Raw genomic sequence first — 19,673 nt, 5'->3', positions numbered from 1 at the left:
ATATGTTTTTGGATACAAGAATTACTACAACACTAAAGTAGTCAAGAGAGTGTGGCATTAGCATAAAAAAAAGAAAAGAGTTCAATAGAACAGAGAATGCAAAACTTATGTTTTCTTTTCTAAAAGGCAATTGATTTTTTTAAAAAGTGCCAAGTTAAATGATCATGAAGGGTAGTAGGCTCAATAAATGTTGCTGTTGCAATTGTATAGAAATGAATCAACAAAAGGAGCTTTGGTGGTGCAATTGGTTAGCATGCAGTACTTATAAGATATGAGTAAAAGAAGACCACACAAAATAAAAAATAAAAAAACACATATACCCTTCCTTCACAACATATTCAAAAATTAAATTGAAATGAAGTATAGATATACATACAGTAGTTAAAACTATAAAATTTTATAAAACAATTTAGAAGAAAATTTTAGTGACTTTGAATTCGGCAATTTTGATAACACCAAATGCATAACCAGTAACAGAAAAAAATCAACAAAAGCAATAAGTGCCTAGTGTAAGACTCTACCTCTGAATTCATCCACCTGTAAGATTCAACAACCAATAAGTTTTTTTTTTAAGTGTTTCATCTCAGTCTAATTAGTAAAAGAGAATAGACAAGAAAAAGAGGCTTTGGAGACAAACAACAGTGCTTGTACCAAGTTCCATTTTCTTGTTGTTAGCCATCAGATCTGAAACTTCCAGTTGCTTTCTATAGTTCTCTATTATTATTTTTTGTGTGTATAGCTGCTTCTTGTTTCATTCAGGAAATATCAACCCTTATTACATTAACATATTGATTAATACATTATTATAATTTTTACTTTTATTTTCTTACTATGTTGGGTATCTTAAATATTCTCTTATATTTTATGCAACAAGTTTTCTTTTTTAAAATTGCATAATTCCTGTCATATTTTTGTCTTTAATTTTTTTTTCTTTTAGTCTCAGGGATTGAACTCAGGGGTGCTTGACCACTGAGTCACATCACCAGCCCTTTTGTGTATTTTATTTAGAGAGGTTTTCTCACTGAGTTGCTTAGCGCCTTGCCATTGCTGAGGCTGGCTTTGAACTCACGATCCTCTTGTCTCAGCCTCATGAAATGCTGGGATTACAAGCTCGTGCCACTTCATCTGGCTGAATGTCTTTAACTTTTTGATGGACACAAAATAATTTATATATTTATGGGGTACAGTGTAATGTTTCAACTCATGTGTACCATTGTATAAGACAAAACTTGGGAAAACAGCATACACATCACCCTAAAATTATAATGAATATATTCAAAATGCTATCTTTTGAGATTATATATTATTGTTAATGCTATTCACCCTAATATACAGTAGAACACCCAGAACTTATTTCTCCTATTTTACTGTAACATTGTGGCCACTGACAAGCTCTGTGAAATATTTTAGATCCAATATATCATGATCCTTTTAGGTTTCTTTATATTTAAAACATTTTTTAAAAGTCTATTGTTATCTCAATATACATGAGAATTATTGGTTGGGATTTCCTCTAAAGCAGTTGGCTTTTTTTCTTTTCTTTTTTTTTTTTTTTGGTACTGTGAAGGGCTAGAGAATAAATATTTGAGACGTTAAAATAAATTAAAAAAAGAATATTTACAGTAACAGAGTGAGACTTTCCATGCACAGAGAGCAGTTCACAGTCAAGTGATCACCAGTTTCACCAGGAGGCTTGATACCTGTCTGCCTGGAGGCCTTGGAAGGAAGCAGAAGTTAAGAAGGAGTCATCACTGGTAAATGGGGAGCTGAAATGCCAACCATTGGTTCTTGTGTTTTGATGAAAGAAAATTTGAATATGACCATCAAAAGCCATGCAAGAGAACTTTATCATGATAATCAAGTGGAAGTGAGGGGAAAAGAAAGTAAAAGTAAAATAAGGCTCAGACAGTAGTCTTAAGCAGAGCGTGACAAAGGCTACAATGCTGTCTCCAAATTCATTACTGTTGGATGTTGACCAGGAGAACTGGGGACCACCTTTTGTATCTTTGCTAATTAGTCATTCAACTCCTCCTTCACATTGGGCAGTGCAGTTTTTGACCTTAGTTGGTCCTCTCCAGAAGTGTCATGGTGGCCATTCTATTCAGGAGGATTTATCTAAATGTCAACCCCATGTTAATGGCAGGCATTGTGTTCAGTAGTGGGTCAGAAGTTACCTTAGTGGAGCTGGGTGCCATGGCACTCACCTTTAATCCCAGCGGCTCGGGAGGCTGAGACAGGAGGATGGTAAATTCTAAGCCAGCCTCAGCAAAAAGCAAGGTGCTAAGGAACTCAGTGAGACCCTGTCTGTAAATAAAATACAAAAATGGGCTTGGGATGTGGCTTAGAGGTCAAATGCCCCTGACTTCAATCCCTAGTACCAAAAAAAAAAAAAAAAAAGAAAGAAAGAAAGAAAGAAAAAAAAAAGAAGTTACTTTAGTAAATCTGTACCACAAAAGAATCCTTCTGAGCTAGTAAGAGATTAAGAGATACTTCACACCTTAGCTTCTAGTTTTATTTTGACCTTTATGTGTCCTGTCAAGAGTTATTACCATAAATGCTTCTTTCTTGAGGCACCCCTCCCCCCACCATTATCCCTTTACTTTTGTTTGTCCTAACAGTTTGTGTATCAGTGTTTTTCTAAAAGTTGTCCGCTACAAATTATTTGCTCATCTGTCTTGGCACTAACTTAAAAAAAACTTCAAAAGTAATTTAAAGTAAACCTGTGACCTTGCCATGCCTTTAACTGCTCATTGCTAGTTACTACCTAACAGAGTCATGGCTCTTGAGGGAAACCACCCCATCTGCAGAACCCTATGCCTCCATCAATGAGAGTAGAGTGGGACCTTCTCATTTCTCACATCTTCCATATTAGTCTCTGCTTAAGAGCACTCAGGATCAAGCTAATCACGGTGCCTGTCCGTGAATAACGGATCCTCAGCATCCTGGATCATATTTCTTTCATTATACTCTGCCCTCCTGCCACAGTCCGGCTGCAGCAAAATAACCAGGGGGTGACGAGCAACTTGTGTACATTGATATAGCAGGAGTGGGAGCCGTGTATTGTAGGACAGGAGGGGTATATATACATTCCACACAGCTTATCTTAATTAACTTTAACTGGATACAGCAGTCAACCAATAAGGAATCTCCACACTTAATGGCTCACTGGCATTACTTCATAAACCACTCCCTCTGGCAAAATGCCAGGCGCCATCCTGACTTGTTTACAGACTCTAACACCCTCCATTGGACAATATATATCACTTTTTTCTGACGATTTCTCAGTCTCCACCCATATTCTGAAATTTTCACTAGGCATCCTAGAACTCAAGGTGAATAATCAAAGTTCATTTCCTATATGCTCACACTCTGCTTAGAGCAAGCACCACTTTCACTTTCTATCTCCATGTGACTCCCTTTCCTATATTATGCTCTGATTTCCTTTTTCTAAAAAAGAAAAAGAAACTCTTGAGCCCATGTCTATTTTTTCACTATCACTTTATTTTCTCATTTGGTAACAAAACTTGTTGACAAATTTTCTCTATTTATGTTTCCATTTCTTCTCAATTATTACATTTATACCTGTTATCCAACCTCCCTCTATGCACCTATCATCTCTACCCATTGTGACATCTAGTACCCTATCACTATTCTTCATTCATGTCAAGTTATTTAGCTTCCATGTATACACAGAACAGGAAGTACTTGTCTTTATGTGTTTGTCCTATATCATTTGACAAAATATTCTCCATCTCTATTTGTTTTGCTTTAGATTAAAAGATTTACTCTTCTTTAAATTTCAATGACATTCTGTCCCATATCTATACTATATTTTCCTTGTGTTGAACTGTCATGCTGAACTCCATTCATAAAACACAATTAATGTATTAATAAAAACTAAAATAATATTTCAATTGAACCAACTCCAAGAGGTTTTTGCTTTCATCACATCATTATGTGGTACCCATATTCTTAAATACAATGTGAATTCCAGGTCATTAGCATAAGACACAGGTGATCATTCATTTCTCCTGGGAATCCTTTATTCATTTTCATGTGAGGCATCTTGTAGCCTGCTTCCCATTGTTGGTTTTAAGAGAGTTTCATTCTAGAGGATCTGTTCACTGCTCATTTTTCTGGTCTTGACATTAACAATGTACATGCTCCTGGGATTGGTCCATGGATTCTCTTTTGATTCTATCTACACCCAATCCTATGACAATCTTGTATCCATTTACATGCTGATTTATCTAAAATTTACATTTATATTTTAATCTCTCTTCTACCCTGAACTTCAGCTTCCCATGTACTAGTGCCAAACTGACAGCTCTAGTACCAATCTAAGAGTCTCAAATCCAACATGCCCAAAGGGAAAAAGGAAAAAAAAAAAAAAAGCTATGATGTTACTTTTAAACCTTCTCTCTCTTCCCACTAGTCCTCTCTCTTATGGTTCATCCATTCTTACTCCATTGAAACCTTGACTGTGTCCATTGTCATCATTGATGCCCAATGATCAGAAAAATCTAGTACTTCTACTTTCAAGGATATAGAGCACCTGACCATTTCTTAAGACTTGTCATCCTTTCTTCCTTCTCTCTTAACTCTAACCATAGCACCTCCCTGACCTGTCCTGGCCTACTTTTAACAGAAATCCTCACAGTGCCTATCAACATCTGGATGTAAAGTTCTGAGTAAAGGTACATTTCTGGGTTTTTTCCCCAAATTTACAAAACGGCAATATTACATACACATTAAATACAGAAGATCTAGCTAATTGAATATTAAATCACAGACAAGAAAACTGTAAAGGTCCAAAAATTAGAAGAAATGCAAACTTGGGTGAATCTATCAGCCCAGGATTCACTGTGCCTTCTTGAAGTACATGTAGCAGCCAGCAAGTTATTGCACTGAATTGTTTTGTAAAATCCCCTACCATCAGAGAGCATGTTTCTTTGAACAAAAAAAAAAAAAAGTATATATCTTTTTTCTATTTCTTTGGTGACTAGATGATTAAATGCTACATAGAAAGCACTCAACAAATATCTGTCAAAATGAATAGATATTACTCTGCATTTGATAAAAATTGACAATCATTCTGAGAAAAATTTCTGTGAAATAACTATGGTATGTACTTGAAATAGTTACTATGTGGAATTTTCTAAAAGTTTTGTGGTTGAATTTGCTAACCCAATCATGTTGGAAGAGATTTTCCAATATTTTAAAAGGTTTTTTTTTCTTTACAAAATATAAATTATCCTAACATGTCACAAAAGCAAAAGTAAGATTTTTCACTCTAAAAAGGGGTCAATTCAATTATATAAGATCCAATTCAAAATATAACCTTCAGCCTTCAGAAAAAAAAAATAGTGTCAACTCTAATCCCTCAAAGAAAAAGAATGAAAAGCAACTGAATGTCTTTTGAAGGTAAAAAGGGATTTTATAGTGAGAAATATGCTAATTGACAGGAATATTTTAGAGTCTGAAATAAACTTCAAAGATTCAAGATCATCCTTCACACAAAAATTCAAAATTTCAAGAAAAATATAAACACATGACAATTTAAAAGAAAGAATAAAGGGAGTATGCTGTTTTTCAACCTTTCAGTAAGACGTATTTGTGAGGAAAGAAATAAACTTATTGCTTTTATAGTTCAATCTTACTGAACTGCCTTGAAATGCTTAAAAATTACTAGAACTTCAGAGAAAAATGCTATCTATCCCTTTAAGTTCTTCACCTAAGAAGATAATTTTAGGCCTGGTTTCAAAAATGTATTAGCAAATGATGTTAGAAAAAAAAATTGGCCTAGAAAGAAACATTGACAGTGCATCCCTCCATAAAAAAATAACATTGAAAACTTATCAAACCTGTCAGAATTAGTTATTTAGAACTCTGTGAAGTAACCAAAAGGGCTGCAGTAATTAAAAACAAAACAAAACAAACATTAATCAAGGAAAAAATACAGCTGAGTTTTGATGGGAACAGTATGCCTTAGTTGATATTTCCTGGGTGCTGCATCCTGCTGCACAGTTTGGTTGTGGCCTTGAAGATAACACTCCAGTTTTGCACAGGAAGGTTGGAAGAAGCTGAATGGACCACATCTGCAAAGAACTGTGGCCCTTTGTTTTTACCTGTTGGTGACTCCCTTGGGAACAAACACAAAGGCCTTGCTCTTATCTCCCCTTGCTCAGAACTCTCCTAATCTGATGAAACTACTTGGGGAGGATTTGTCAAAAATATTTATAGGCAACATGTACTTTGCTGTCTAAGGCAGCAAATAACTATTGTAATAAAGAATTGAGTGGTTGAGAAACGTGGGCAGAAAGGCTCTGGAATAATTTCTTTGGGAAATAAGAGCTTTGAAGCACTCCAATATACTCCTGGTAATCTGCAAGTGGTGTCCATGCCAAAGACTGTGTGCATGTTCAAGAAAGATGTGAAACAATTCTCACTTCTCAGCTCTGGCCAACTCCAGCCTTTGAACAAGCAGGTGAAGGAAGATTTGCAAACTGTCTCACTGAATATTAAAAGACAGACTCACAAACATATAGATACCATATCCAAAATGTTTAGTTACTACCTCACCATTAAGTTAGTTACCACAAAGACTTCTGTGAGGACCATCAACTATAGAATGCATACTTTACAAAATTAATTCATAAAGTCACTCAAACAATTACCATAACCAGCAACAGGAAATGCTCAGGGAGGGGGATAGTCTGATTTCCATAGTTGCCACATTATAATATTCTTTATGTTCATTTTTCAACAACAAAATTTAAGGTGCACAAAGACATCATGAAGCATAGACCATGCATGAAAAAAAAAATTGTCCACAAGAAAAAACAAACATTAGATTTGATATTTAAAGCCTTTGAATTAATCTATTTCAGATTAATACAATCAATTTGATGTCTATACAAAATATTTTATTGAATATATCCTCAATTTTAATTTTTTGTTGTAATATTATTTTTATTACATATTCATATGCTATAAGGGGTTTGACATAGTTTTACTAATACTGGCTTATACAATATCTTACATAACATATAGGAAAAGGAAAGTGTCTTGAAATTACATTTATACTGAGTTTCAAAAGAAAATGTATTAATTATTATTATTGATCATTTCCCCCCTCTATATCCATTTGACTTCAGCCTATGAATTTCCTTCAGGATTTCTTATAAAACATTTCCACTACTGATGAATTATTTTTCAATCTAAAAATAGGTTAATTTCTCCATTATTTTCATAAGAATCTTAACTGGATTTAGAATTATAGGTGAATGATCTTTCATATTTTGACTTGGTGATGTCATTCTAGTGGCTTCTCACCTTCATTCTAGAGAGAAGTCAGCTGTTAACTTAATGGAAGATTTCCATATGTGTTAAGTCATTATTCTGTTGCTTTTTCCAAGATATTTTTTATTGCTACGTTGTAATAATACATAGTAGTGGGATTCATTGTGCCATATTCAAACATGTACATAACACAATTTGATCAATTTCATTTCTAATATTTTTCCTATCTCTCTTCTCCTTTGTCCTCTTGATCTGCTTGCTTTAATCTACTGATATTCCTTCTGTTATTATTATCATTATTATCACCTTATCATATTCAAACATGGACAGATCATAATCTGATAGATTTTGTTTCCCCAGAACTTCTCATGTATTGTCTCCTTGCCTCATCTACATCCACTTCCTCTACTCTATTGACTCTCCTTTTATTTTAATGAGACCCCTCCACCCTTTTGACTCCTTTTCTTGTTTTCTGTCTAGATTCCACATGTGAAAAAAAAAAAGTGAACTTTGACTTTCGGGGTCTGGCTTATTTCACTTAGGTTTATAGTCTCTGGTTCCATTCATTAACAGTAAATGACATATTTTCATCTTTCTTTGTTGTTTGATAAAACTCTATTGTGTATATAAGCCACATTTTCTTTATTCATTCATCTATTGATAGATACCTAGGCTAGTTCCTTGGCCATTGTAAATTGTGCTGCTGCAAACATTGGTATGTATCACTATAGTATGCTGATTTTAGTTTTTTAGGATGAAAAACAAGGAGTGAATAGTTGGGTCATATGATGGTTTCATTCATAGTCTTTTGAGGAAACTCCATACTGATTTTCAAAATGTTTATACCACTCGGGGTAACACACTACAATGCATAAATGTATCCTTTCCCCCACTTCTTCACCAGCAATTGTTTTTATTTGTGTTTGTGATGATCACCATTCTAACTGAAGTGAGATAAAATCTTGGTGTAGTTTTGATTTGCATTTCCCTGATTACTAAGGATGTTGAATATCTTACATGTTTCTTGGATAGTTTTATATTTTCTTTTGAGAAATATCTGTTAAACTTATTTGCTCACTTGTTGATTGGGTTATATTTTATTTTTGGTGTTTAGTTTTTACATTTTTCTCTAATATATTCTAGATATATTTCCAAAGAAAAGCAGGCAGATTTTCTCCCATTCTTTAAAGTCTCTCTTCACAATCTTAAAAGCTCTTTTAATTTGATGATATACTCTTTATTAATTCTTGACTTTATTTCTTGAACTTTAGAAGTCTTATTAAGAAAGTCAGTGCCTATGCCAATAGGTTGGAGTGTTGCCTCTATGTTTTCTTCTAGCATTTTAGAGTTCTGTGTCAAATTTTTAGTTCTTTGATGTGCTTTTAGTTGATTTTTGTGCAAGAAGGGAGATACAGGTCAAATTTTGTTATTTTACATGTTGATATCCAGTTTTCTCACCACCATTCAAAGGCTTTTTCTAGAATCCTTTTCTGAAAACTTTGTGAATGATAAGATGACTAAATCTTTGGGAAATTTTTTCTGCCTTCTATTGTATTCCATTCGTCTTCAGGTCTGTTTTTTTTTTTTTTTAACTATAGCAATGTAGTATAATTTGAAAGCAAGCATTTTTATGCTTCCAGAATTCTTATTAATGCTCAGAATTCCTTTGCCTTTTCTGAGTCTTTTATACTTTCATATAAATTTTAGAACTTTTAAAATCATTTTTATTCATTCTTTTTACTTATCTGTTTCGATAGAGTCTATTTTGATATACAAGCATGGAATACATCTTATTATAATTAGGATCCCAGTCTTGTGGATGTGCACAAGGGTGAAATTTAATGTGGTGTGTTCATATATGGATGTAGAAATACTATGTCAAATTCATTACACTGTCTTTTTAACTCCTATCCCCCCTTCCTTCTCTTTGTTCCTCTTTGTCTAATCCACAGAACATCTACCCCTCCACCTTATTGTAAGTTGGCAAAAATATCAAAGAAAATATTTGACCTTTTGTTTTTTAGGATCGTCTTATTTCACTTACCATAATAGTCTCCAGATCCATCCCTTTACTAGTGAATGTCATAAAGTCATTCTTTTTTATGGCTGAGTAATATTTCATTTTATATGTATACACCAAAATTTCTTTATCCGTTCATCTGTTAATGGTTATCTAAGTTATTTCCATATCTTGGCTGTTGTAAATTTAGCTGCTATAACCATTGTTGTGGCTGTGTCACTGTATTATGCTCATTATAACTCCTTTGGATATATACCAAGAAGTGGGATAGCTGGGTCCAATGACTGATGCCTTCAAGATTTTCCAACTTATTGGAGTAAAAATTTTCAAAATAGTTTCTGGTTATCTTCTGTATTTCAGTAGTGTCTGTGTTGACATTTACTTTTGCATCACAAATTTTAATAATATTAATTTTTCATCATTTTTTGTTTATTTTTTCAAAGAATAAACTTTTTGTTTTGATAATTTTTTGAATTTTTAAATTTTCAATTTCATTGATTTCAGCTCTGATTTTAATAATTTCCTATCTTCTAATGCTTTTGGTGTTAATTTATTCCTTTTCTAAGGCCTTGAAATGCAATGTTAAATTATTTATTTGGCGTATTTCTATTCTTTTAATGAATAAGGTCAATGCTATGAACTTTCATCTTAGAACTACCTTCATAGTGTCAGAGATTTTGATATTTTGTATCGCTATTCTCCTTTACCTCTAAGTATTTTTTAAATTTCAGCTGTATTTTCTTCTATTGTCATTTAATCATTCAATACCAGATTGTTAAGTCTCCAGGTGTTATAGTAGCTTCTATTTTTTAATCTTATCACTAATTTAAATTTCATTCTGTTATTATCTCATAAAATGCAGCATTTTATCTCTATTTTTTTTGTATTTGCTGAAAGATTTTTTTATGGCCTAAGATATGGTCTATTTTAAAATATGCTTCATGTGCTGCTGATAAGAAAGTATATTCAGTCATTGATGAATGAAATATTCTATATAGTCTATAAAATCTAAATTATTAATTGTATCTTGTAGTTCTATAGCTTCTTTCTTTAGTTATTGTTTGGAGTATCTCTCCATTGATGAGAGAGCCATGTTAAAGTAACCCAGTATTATTGTTATGTGGTGTGTTTTATTATTGATATTGAGAAGGGTCTGTTTGATGTATGCTCCATTGTTTGGGCATAAATATTTATGATTATTATTTCTTCTTGTTGTATGATTCCCTTAAGGACTATGAAGTGGCATTCTTTGTCTCTTTTAATTAACTCTGGTTTTGGAAATCCACTTTATCTGATCTGAGAATAGAAACCCCTGCTTGTTTAATAAGATCCATGTGAGTGGTAGTTTTTTTTCCAACCTTTAACCTTCAGTCTGTCAATTTTTTTGCCTATAAGGTGAGTCTCTTGGAGACAGCATGCTGTTGGGTCTTGTGTTTAATTCAGTTGCCCAGCTTAGGTCTTTCATTTGATGAGTTTAGTCCATGAACAGTCAGTGCTATTATTGACAGATGATTTTTATTTTCTGTTGTTTTATTTATTTATAGTTTTTAAGTTGAAGTAATTTCCCTTTGCCTGACTAGTCTTTGAGTGTAGTTGAAAGCTGGCAAAAAATGTCAGAGAAAATATTTGACTTTTTGTTTTTTAGGATTGTCTTATTTCACTTACCATAATAGTCTCTAGATTCAGTGAATGTCATAAATTCATTTTTGAGTATAGTTTCTCCCTCTGCTTGTTTTCATTTTTATTCTCCATTTTCACTTTACAAAATATTTTATTGAGTGTGTTTTATAGTGCAGGCTTTCTAGTTGTGAATTCTTTTAACTTTAGTTTATCATGAAAGGGCTTTACTTCATCTTCAAATCTGGAGCTTAATTTAGAGGAATATAGTAATCTTGGTTGGCATCTGTTTCCTTTCAGAACTTGGTATATATTATTCTAAGACCTCTTAGGTTTTGGAGTCTGCATTGAGAAATCAGCTGAGATCTAGATTGGCTTCCCTCTAAATATGACTAATCATTTTTCTCTAGTGTTTTTTTTTAATTCTATCTTTGTTCTTTACATGAGGCATTTTCATAATAATGTGATTTGATGTGGGTCTATTGTAGTTATGTACATTTGGAGTCTTTATGCCTCTTGTATTTGATTTTCTATTTCTTTCTTAAGGTTTGGGAAATGTTCAGATATTATTTCATTAATGATTATTCATGCCTTTAGTTTCAACTTCAGAGCTTTCACCTATCTATCCCTGTGAATCTTAGATTTGGCCTTTGAATGTGATACCATATATCTCAAAGTTTTGATTCATGGTCCTTAGCATTTTCTTGATGGTCAACTTTACTTTCAAGATTATATATTTTGTCTTCATTGCTTGAAACTCTATCTTCCAAGTCATCTAGTCTGTTCGTGATGATTTGCATTGAATTTTTAGTCTGATTTATTGATTTCTTCATTTTGAGATTTTCCAGTTGGTTCTTTTTTAAAATGTCTATTTCTTTAATGAAGAGATTTTTCACTTATTGTATTTTCTCTACAATTTCACTTCTTGCATAATCTTTTACCTTGTAGATCAGTGTAACTATGAACTTTGTAGATTTCTTCTCTGAAATTTTCTCCAAGGTGTTGTCAGTTGATTCTGTTATTGAGGTATTTTGGTTTGTGTGGGATGATTAATTCCCTCAATTTTTCATATTGTTTGTCTATCCATCTATCAGTAGGAATTTGATGCACCAGAATTTCTACCCTATGAACTACTGTGTCCCTGAAGGTATCCTGTAAATAACATTGTAGGGGTAGATGAATAACAACAACAACCAATGCAAACAATATACAATATTACACTAAATACATAGTTTCTACTATGACATCTATAATTTTAATTGGAACAATAAACAGATATGCTATGCTAAGCAACTGATGACAGTAAAAACTTTAAGTTTGCAAACGGTGAACAGAGAGAATGCAGAACAGATGTATGATGTGATGGTTATGAGGGAGGAGAAGAGAAATTAGAAGTGTAAATTAAAGGAAGAGTGAAAAAGAGAACAATGTAATATGGCTTTTAGCAACAGAAAAGAGAGAACCAAGAGAAACAAACAAGTGAACAACAATGCAAAGCAAAACCAAAATATACTACTCAAAAATTGTAGCCCTCTATAGACAAAGTCATGAATAACTACCTTCAAAAATGCTAGAAGTGAGAAAAGAGAGACTAATACACATATGTATATGCATACATATACTTATATGCATATATATATATACTTATATGCATATATATATTTATATGCATATATATATACTTATATGTGTGTGTATATATATATATATATATATATATATATATCCTTGAAACATTCTACTCATAATCAAAACAGAGAGAGAGAGAAAGAGAGAGAGAGTTGTTGATGAAAAATGAAGAGATTGTTTTTATTGCAGTGGTTAAAGGGTGTCAATGAGAATATGTTCATTGTTTCCAAATGTCTTTCTTTCCTTTTTTTGGGATGTATTGTACTCAAGAGTAGTGACCACAAGCTGTCAAATCAGTCCTCTTCTTTTGTGTGTGTTCTTCAACAAATTTCAGTTGTAGTTCAAAAATTCTTGACTTCTCCTTTTGGCAGTATGAGGTGGGTTGGGTTGGAGAGGTACTGTTTGCTCCACTCTCAGGGTGGGGGTCACTGTAGAGTTCTGTGAGAGGAGTTCTCTCCCATAGGTGGAGCTCCTGGAGGCAGTGCCTAGTTCTAGTTAGGACCCAGGTATTTTATTAAATGGCAATTGGTTGAAAGATATAAAATCAGTGCACTTCCAGAGCCCAGCAGCTGTCAATCCAGTTGTACCCCTGGGTTTTACTCATGAGGTGGAGAAGCCAATTCTTAGCACCCTCCATGACCCTTCCAGGTGTCCCTGGCTCAAACTCTAAGCAAAGTCACACCTGCTTACCTGTTCAAATTCCAGCCTGCACCCAGCTAGTCCTGCAAACCACCAGACTCAAAGGAAATGTTATGGGCCAGGCTATAGGGATGGGCAATGACCAAGCAGACTCCATTTTACCCTGAGACTCTATAGTATGTAAGAAATGCTTCTCCTATGGGAAAGTCCTGCCTCTGTACCCATTAATAGTTACCTAGCATAACATACTTGGCAACACAAAATAGCAATTCTTATACAATGTAAAATTCTTCTCTTTGGTTTCCATTTTTCTTAGGCAATGTATCTTGTCAGAGATTGATCGTCTAGATGTTTGTAATCATTCACTAACTATTACTGAACTCAGGTCATTTTGACCCACTTACCTTCTGCTTGCTTGCTTCTATGCCAACCTAGAAAGTCCCATGGGAAATACCAATGTATTGCATTGTCTCGCTAACTGTCCAATTCAGCTTCTGTACCTGCTTGCTTGTAGCTATGTCAACCCAGATGTGGTTTTGCCTTTAAATATCCTAAAATGCTCAGGACCCACAGTTATGGGTCCTGAAGCAGTAGTTTCTGGCTGGCTAAATAAAGACTGTTCAATTTGGACAAAACTGGTACTGGGTGTGTTTTCTGAGCAACCTGCCCCACAACAGGAAGAAAGCAACCAGGCTCTCTTTGGTCTTTGTAACCCATATTCCCCTGGGTAAAACACTCTTTGCACCTGATTTTTCTCCTGGTCTTCTAGACACACTCTGGGTCATGTGGCATGTATTTGCAAAGTCTGTTTTGGGGAACCAGGTTGGATTTCAAAGGTCTGGGCTCCTAAGCTTGCTCCCACAGCTGCTGGCCACTGCAGCACAGAGGCAAGATGGTTTCTGTCTCTGTTCTCTGTAGCAATTGGAAGATGTGAGGGATCTTGCTCACTGCAGGATATAGTGCAGTACAGCCTCTGGATCAGTACAGCAGTGATCTTGATCTCTGACTTCTCCATACCAAAACAAACTGCAGTGCCACCACACATGTGGTTTTCCTTAGTTCCTCTCCCTACTTTACCCATGGAGGGTCAGCTCTGCAGACCTCAGCAGTGATGATAGGGCTTTCTTCTTTCTTTTATTGTATCCAACCTTCTGAGTTCCCAAGCTATTCTGAATATCCATTATTAATTCATAGTGAGGTCTCTCTTTCACTACCTCATGGATACGTTGGTTATCCCCTTGCTTGGTCTCACACCACAGAACAGCTTGGAAAGCAAACTCCTTTACTCCCCTGTCTTCCCAGAGTGATCAGGACTATTTTATTTTTATAGTTCTGTGAAGAAGTTCATTTGTGTTTTTATGGGTATTTTATTGAATTTGTATATTGATTTTGGTAATATGGCCATATTGAGGGTATTTATTCTGTGTATCCATGAACATAAAAGCTCTCCTTTACTTTCTTTCTTCAGTGTTTGATAGTTTTTATTGTAAAGGTCTGTTATGGTTTAGATGTGAGGTGTCCCCCAAAAGCTCCTGTGTGAGACAATGTAAGAAAGTTTAGAAGAGAAATGATTGGGTTATGAGAGCCATACCTCAATGAGTGAGTTAATCTCCTGATGGGATTAACTGGGCTATAACTGAAGGCAGGTAGGGTATGGCTGGAGGACACAGATCATTAGGGGTGTGCCTTTGGAGAATACATTTTATATCTGGTGTGTGGAGTCTCTCTCTGCTGCCTGATATTCATATGAGCAGCTTCCCTCCACCACACTCTTCTGCCATGATCTTCTGCCTCACCCCAGTCCTCTAGGAATGGAGCCTGCTCTCTATGTATTGAAACCATGAGCCCCTAAATAAACTTTTCCTTCTCTAAAATTGGTCTTTTAGTCACAGCAATGAAAAAGCTGACTAAAACAAGGTATTTCACCTCTTGGATATATTTATTTACATAAATACTTTTAAAATTTACTTTGTTTTGTTTGTTGAAGCTATATTAAATTGGATTATATCTATGATTACTTTCTCAGTAGATTTATTATTGGAGTGCAGGAAAGCTATTAATTTTTGTATGTTGATCTTGTATCCTGCTATTTTCCTGAATTTTTTTTTCATTCATACATGTCCTGTGGGTGGAATTTTGTGGTCTTTTAAGTATAGGATCATTTCATCTGCAAACAGTAATAATTTATGCCGCAGTCTGGCTGGGCACAATTCTAGAGCCACTTATCAAGCAGAAACGAACTTTATTGTTAGAACACACACGCCGCACCACATGAGCTCTTCAGGAATTCCCTCAGAGCCCAACTGCCACCACCAGCTTATGGCAAGCCTCTCAACCCCCACTCCTCCCTCTCTTGAGGCTGATTGGCTGGGTTGCGTGGGCGGAGCCAAAAGAGTCCCCCAATGAGCAGCTCCATGGTCCGAAAGGGTGGGGAAACAGCCCAATGAGCATCGCTGCAGAGGAGCCAATCAGCTGGCAGCTGGAAGTTTTCTGGGGTCACAGTGAGCCAATCAGCTGGAAGTGCTGGGGCCCCTTCAGCTGTGGCTCTCAACATCTCCCCCTCTCTGTTTGAACAACAAGTATGTGGCTTAGGGACCATGCCTGCCTTAGGTTGTCCAATACTACATATGGTTCTTACCCATCATCAGATGAGCTGACCTCAAGGCGTCAGCCTCCTGTCTTAGGTGGTACCATTGCAATTGGATCTTACCCGTCATTGACTACCAGTCCAGTATACAGCCACACCTGTGGATAGCTCTTTGTACCAGTTGGGGGGTGAAGTTATTTGCCTCACCTCTGTTGGCCCCCAAATTTTAGCTGAACGACCATCACAAGCAGAAGGGAGGAGGATACACCAAGCCAATTGATGGCTCCTTTTGGAAAAATTGTACCACTGATGACACCATCAGCAAAAATACCCCAGCACTACCACAAGTCACTGCACCAACAGATAGTTCACAATGCATACAAGTAATACATAGTCCAGGCAAGTTCTGCAAGCAGTTCAGTGATAACTATTGCAGAAATTGTAGTTTGGTTTTATCTTTGTCTTCATGGGCACTGGGATGAAGATAGGAATTCTGGCAATAATGGCTAAAGAAAAAATTATGTAACATTCCAGCAGGCACTAAAAGAAAACAATTTTCTGAACAATTTACATTATCCTGAACAGAATTATTAAATATAATGAAAAGGAAAGGTGAAAATAAACAAACAGGTCTGTAACCTCCTTTTTTGTTCACATGTTAAAACAATCCTCAACAGCTGTTTACCCAATTTAAATTAAACCATTTAAATCACCTGAATAAGAAAAAAAAAATTTGGATCCTTGTTTTCATGAGCGCTCATCATATATGATATATGGACATACGCACATACAAACATACATCACAAAACACAAGTGTGCACACATAATATAATACATACAACACATAACATAATAGTAAAGGCCTTGTAACTTTTTACAGGTGAAATCTCCATTGCAATGTTTAAAAACTCCATAGTCAAAAAATAGAACTGATCAGCAAAACATTAACCTAGGTCTATATGAGCTCAAAAAACAAAATAGAACTTTATGATGTGGGAAAGGGCAATAATAAAATAGATATTGAAAAAAGCATCCTGGTTTCATTAGCCTCCAGGTGTGGGAGAACCGCTGTTGCAGATGTAAGTATAGCCAAACTGGAGTTCTGGATATCAGCTGTTATGGATTTGAACCAAATCATCTTCTTTTTGGTCTGTAGAAATGGCTTTAGTTAATCTTTCTGGAATCCAAATCGGCTGCTGTTCTCCCTGTGGAAACACACAAACAGACCCCCGACTCCAGACAATCACTGGGTCAGAACCTTAGTTAATCTCTCTGGTGACAGAAAGGTGTTAGTAGCAGTCTCCTGTTGTAACTTTTCCCCTGATGGCTTTTTCTGCTCTAATCTTTCTTCCTCTGTCTGACTAGCTCGAGAGAACTTCTCTTTTACTTCAATTTTTTCCTCTGTCTTACTAACTTGAGAGACCTTCTCTTTTACTTGAATCAATATGTCTTCTCCTTCCTCTGCCATTGTCTGAACTAAACACTTTGGACTAGGCAAACAAGATACAAACGTCCACAATGGCAATGTGCCAACTGGCAGAGTTCCTGGGCTTTTCTTTTCTATTCTTTTTAAATCTTCACCATGATGGTTCCATTGTGATATATTTAACAACTCCTCCTTAAAAAGCCATGGGCTACATTAAAAAATATATCAATGCAATAAAAAATTGGTTATTTGAAAGATAAACAATGTTGATAAATGTCTAGCAAAATTAATCAAAAGAAAGAGATAGAAAATTCATATAAACAAAATTAGAGATGAAAAAGAAGATATCACCCCAGACAAAGCAATGGTACCAACCTAAGACAGGAGGCTGACGCCTTGAGGTCAGCTCATCCGATGACGGGTAAGGACCATATGTAGTCCACACACACACACACACACACACACACATTTATATCCCTTTAATTTCTTTCACTTACCTGATTGCTCTGGTTAGATTTCCAAGAATTATATTGAGTAGGAGTGGTGACTCTTGTCTTATGCCCAATTTTATAAGACATGCTTTTGCCTCAGTTTTTCACCATTCAGTATGACATTGCCTTTGGGATTGACATTTACAGCCTTTCTGATGTAGAGGTAAATTCCTTCCACCCCTAGTTTCTTTGTGTTTTTAACACGATTGAGTGTGATATTTTGTCAGAGACTTTTTCTACATCCATTGAGATGATCGTGTGATTTCTTGTCTTTAATTCTGTTTATGTGATGAATTATATTTATTGATTTCCATATGTTGAACCACCATTGCATCCTTGAGATGAAACAAACTTCTTACTGTGTTTTGGAATATGGTTTGTAAATAATTTATCATTATTTTTGCCTATGTTCATTGGGAATATTGGTTTATAATTCTTTCCTTGATATCCTTATCTGAATTTTGTAGCAGGATAATGCTTGCTTCATAGAATGCATTTGGAACTGTTCTTTCCCATTCTGTTTCATCAAATAATTTGAGAAAGTTTGGCATTAGTTTTTCTTTAAAGGTCTGGTAGAACTTCACTGAGATTCCAACTATCCCTGATTTTTTTTTTTTCTGTTGGAAAGCTTTTAACTGCTATTTCAATGCCAAGGTTTAATATTGGTCTGTTTTGGTTTTGTATGTCTTTTAGTTAAATTTGGATAGGTCATATGTTTCTAGGAAATTTGTCACTGTCTTCTAGATTTTCTAATTTGGGGGAATATAAGTTTCCAAAATAGTCTCTAATGATTTTCTGGATTTCAGAAATGTCTGGGGTGATATCTTCTTTTTCATCTCTAATTTTGTTTATATGAATTTTCTATCTCTTTCTTTTGATTAATTTTGCTTGATATTTATCAACATTATTTATCTTTCAAATAATCAATTTTTTATTGCATTGATCTTTGTACTTTTTTAAATTTGCAATTTTATTAATGTTGGCTCTGATCTTAATTATATACTGTGTTTTACTGGTTCAACCATTAGTTTATTTCTAATTTTCTAGGGTCTTGAGTTGTAATATTAAATTATTTATTAGGAATATTTATTTATTTTTTAATGTGTTACTTAATGCTATAAACTTCCTCTTAGAATTTCCTTCATACTATCCCCAGATTTTGGTACATTGTATAACTGTTCTGATTTTATTCTAGAAATGTTTATATTTATCTTCTCATTTCCACTATGATCTTTTTCTTGATATTCAATCTCTGTATTTATGTGATTTCTATAATATATCTTGATGTTAACTTCTAATTTAGTTCCATTATTAAGATGGAAGGGATAATACTAAATATTTTGTATTTGTTAGGTTTTCCCACCTAGTACATGATCTATTTTGGAAAAGGTTCCATGAATTCATAAGAAGAAAATGAATTTAGCCATTGTATATTCTACCTGGAACTCAATGTTAAGGAAGTTTGGTTTCATGTAATTTGGCGCACCACCCTATGAGGTATAAATATTTACTAACACTATATTTTCTTGTTATAGTGTTTTCTTTACCAGCATGTAGTGACCTCCCTTGTCTCTTCTGATTAACATTTACTTGAAATCTGCTTTTTCAGATGTGAAAATAACTATCCTACTTGTTTTCAGACTCAATCTACTTGGATTATTTTCATCCTCTTACTTTTAGTTTCTAAATGTTTTTGCCTGTAACATGAGTGTTTTGCAAACATATAGTTGTATCTTTTTTAAGGTTTTTATTTACTTATTTTTAAATTTTATTTGCCAGTCTATATCTTTTACTTGGCAGCTTGAACACATATAAACTCAGAATTATTATTGAGAGGTGTTTATTATTTTCTGCTATTTTTGTTTCCAATTATATTTAATTTGGCCCTAATTTTCATTTGCTTGATAGCTCTTCTGTGAAATGTATCTGTTGGGTACTTTAGGGTTCATTTTTAAGCATTCT

The sequence above is a fragment of the Urocitellus parryii genome, chromosome 3 (assembly GCF_045843805.1).
Source record: "Urocitellus parryii isolate mUroPar1 chromosome 3, mUroPar1.hap1, whole genome shotgun sequence".
In the NCBI taxonomy this organism is placed as follows: Eukaryota; Metazoa; Chordata; class Mammalia; order Rodentia; family Sciuridae; genus Urocitellus; species Urocitellus parryii.
Note: the sequence above shows the minus strand (reverse complement) of the source record.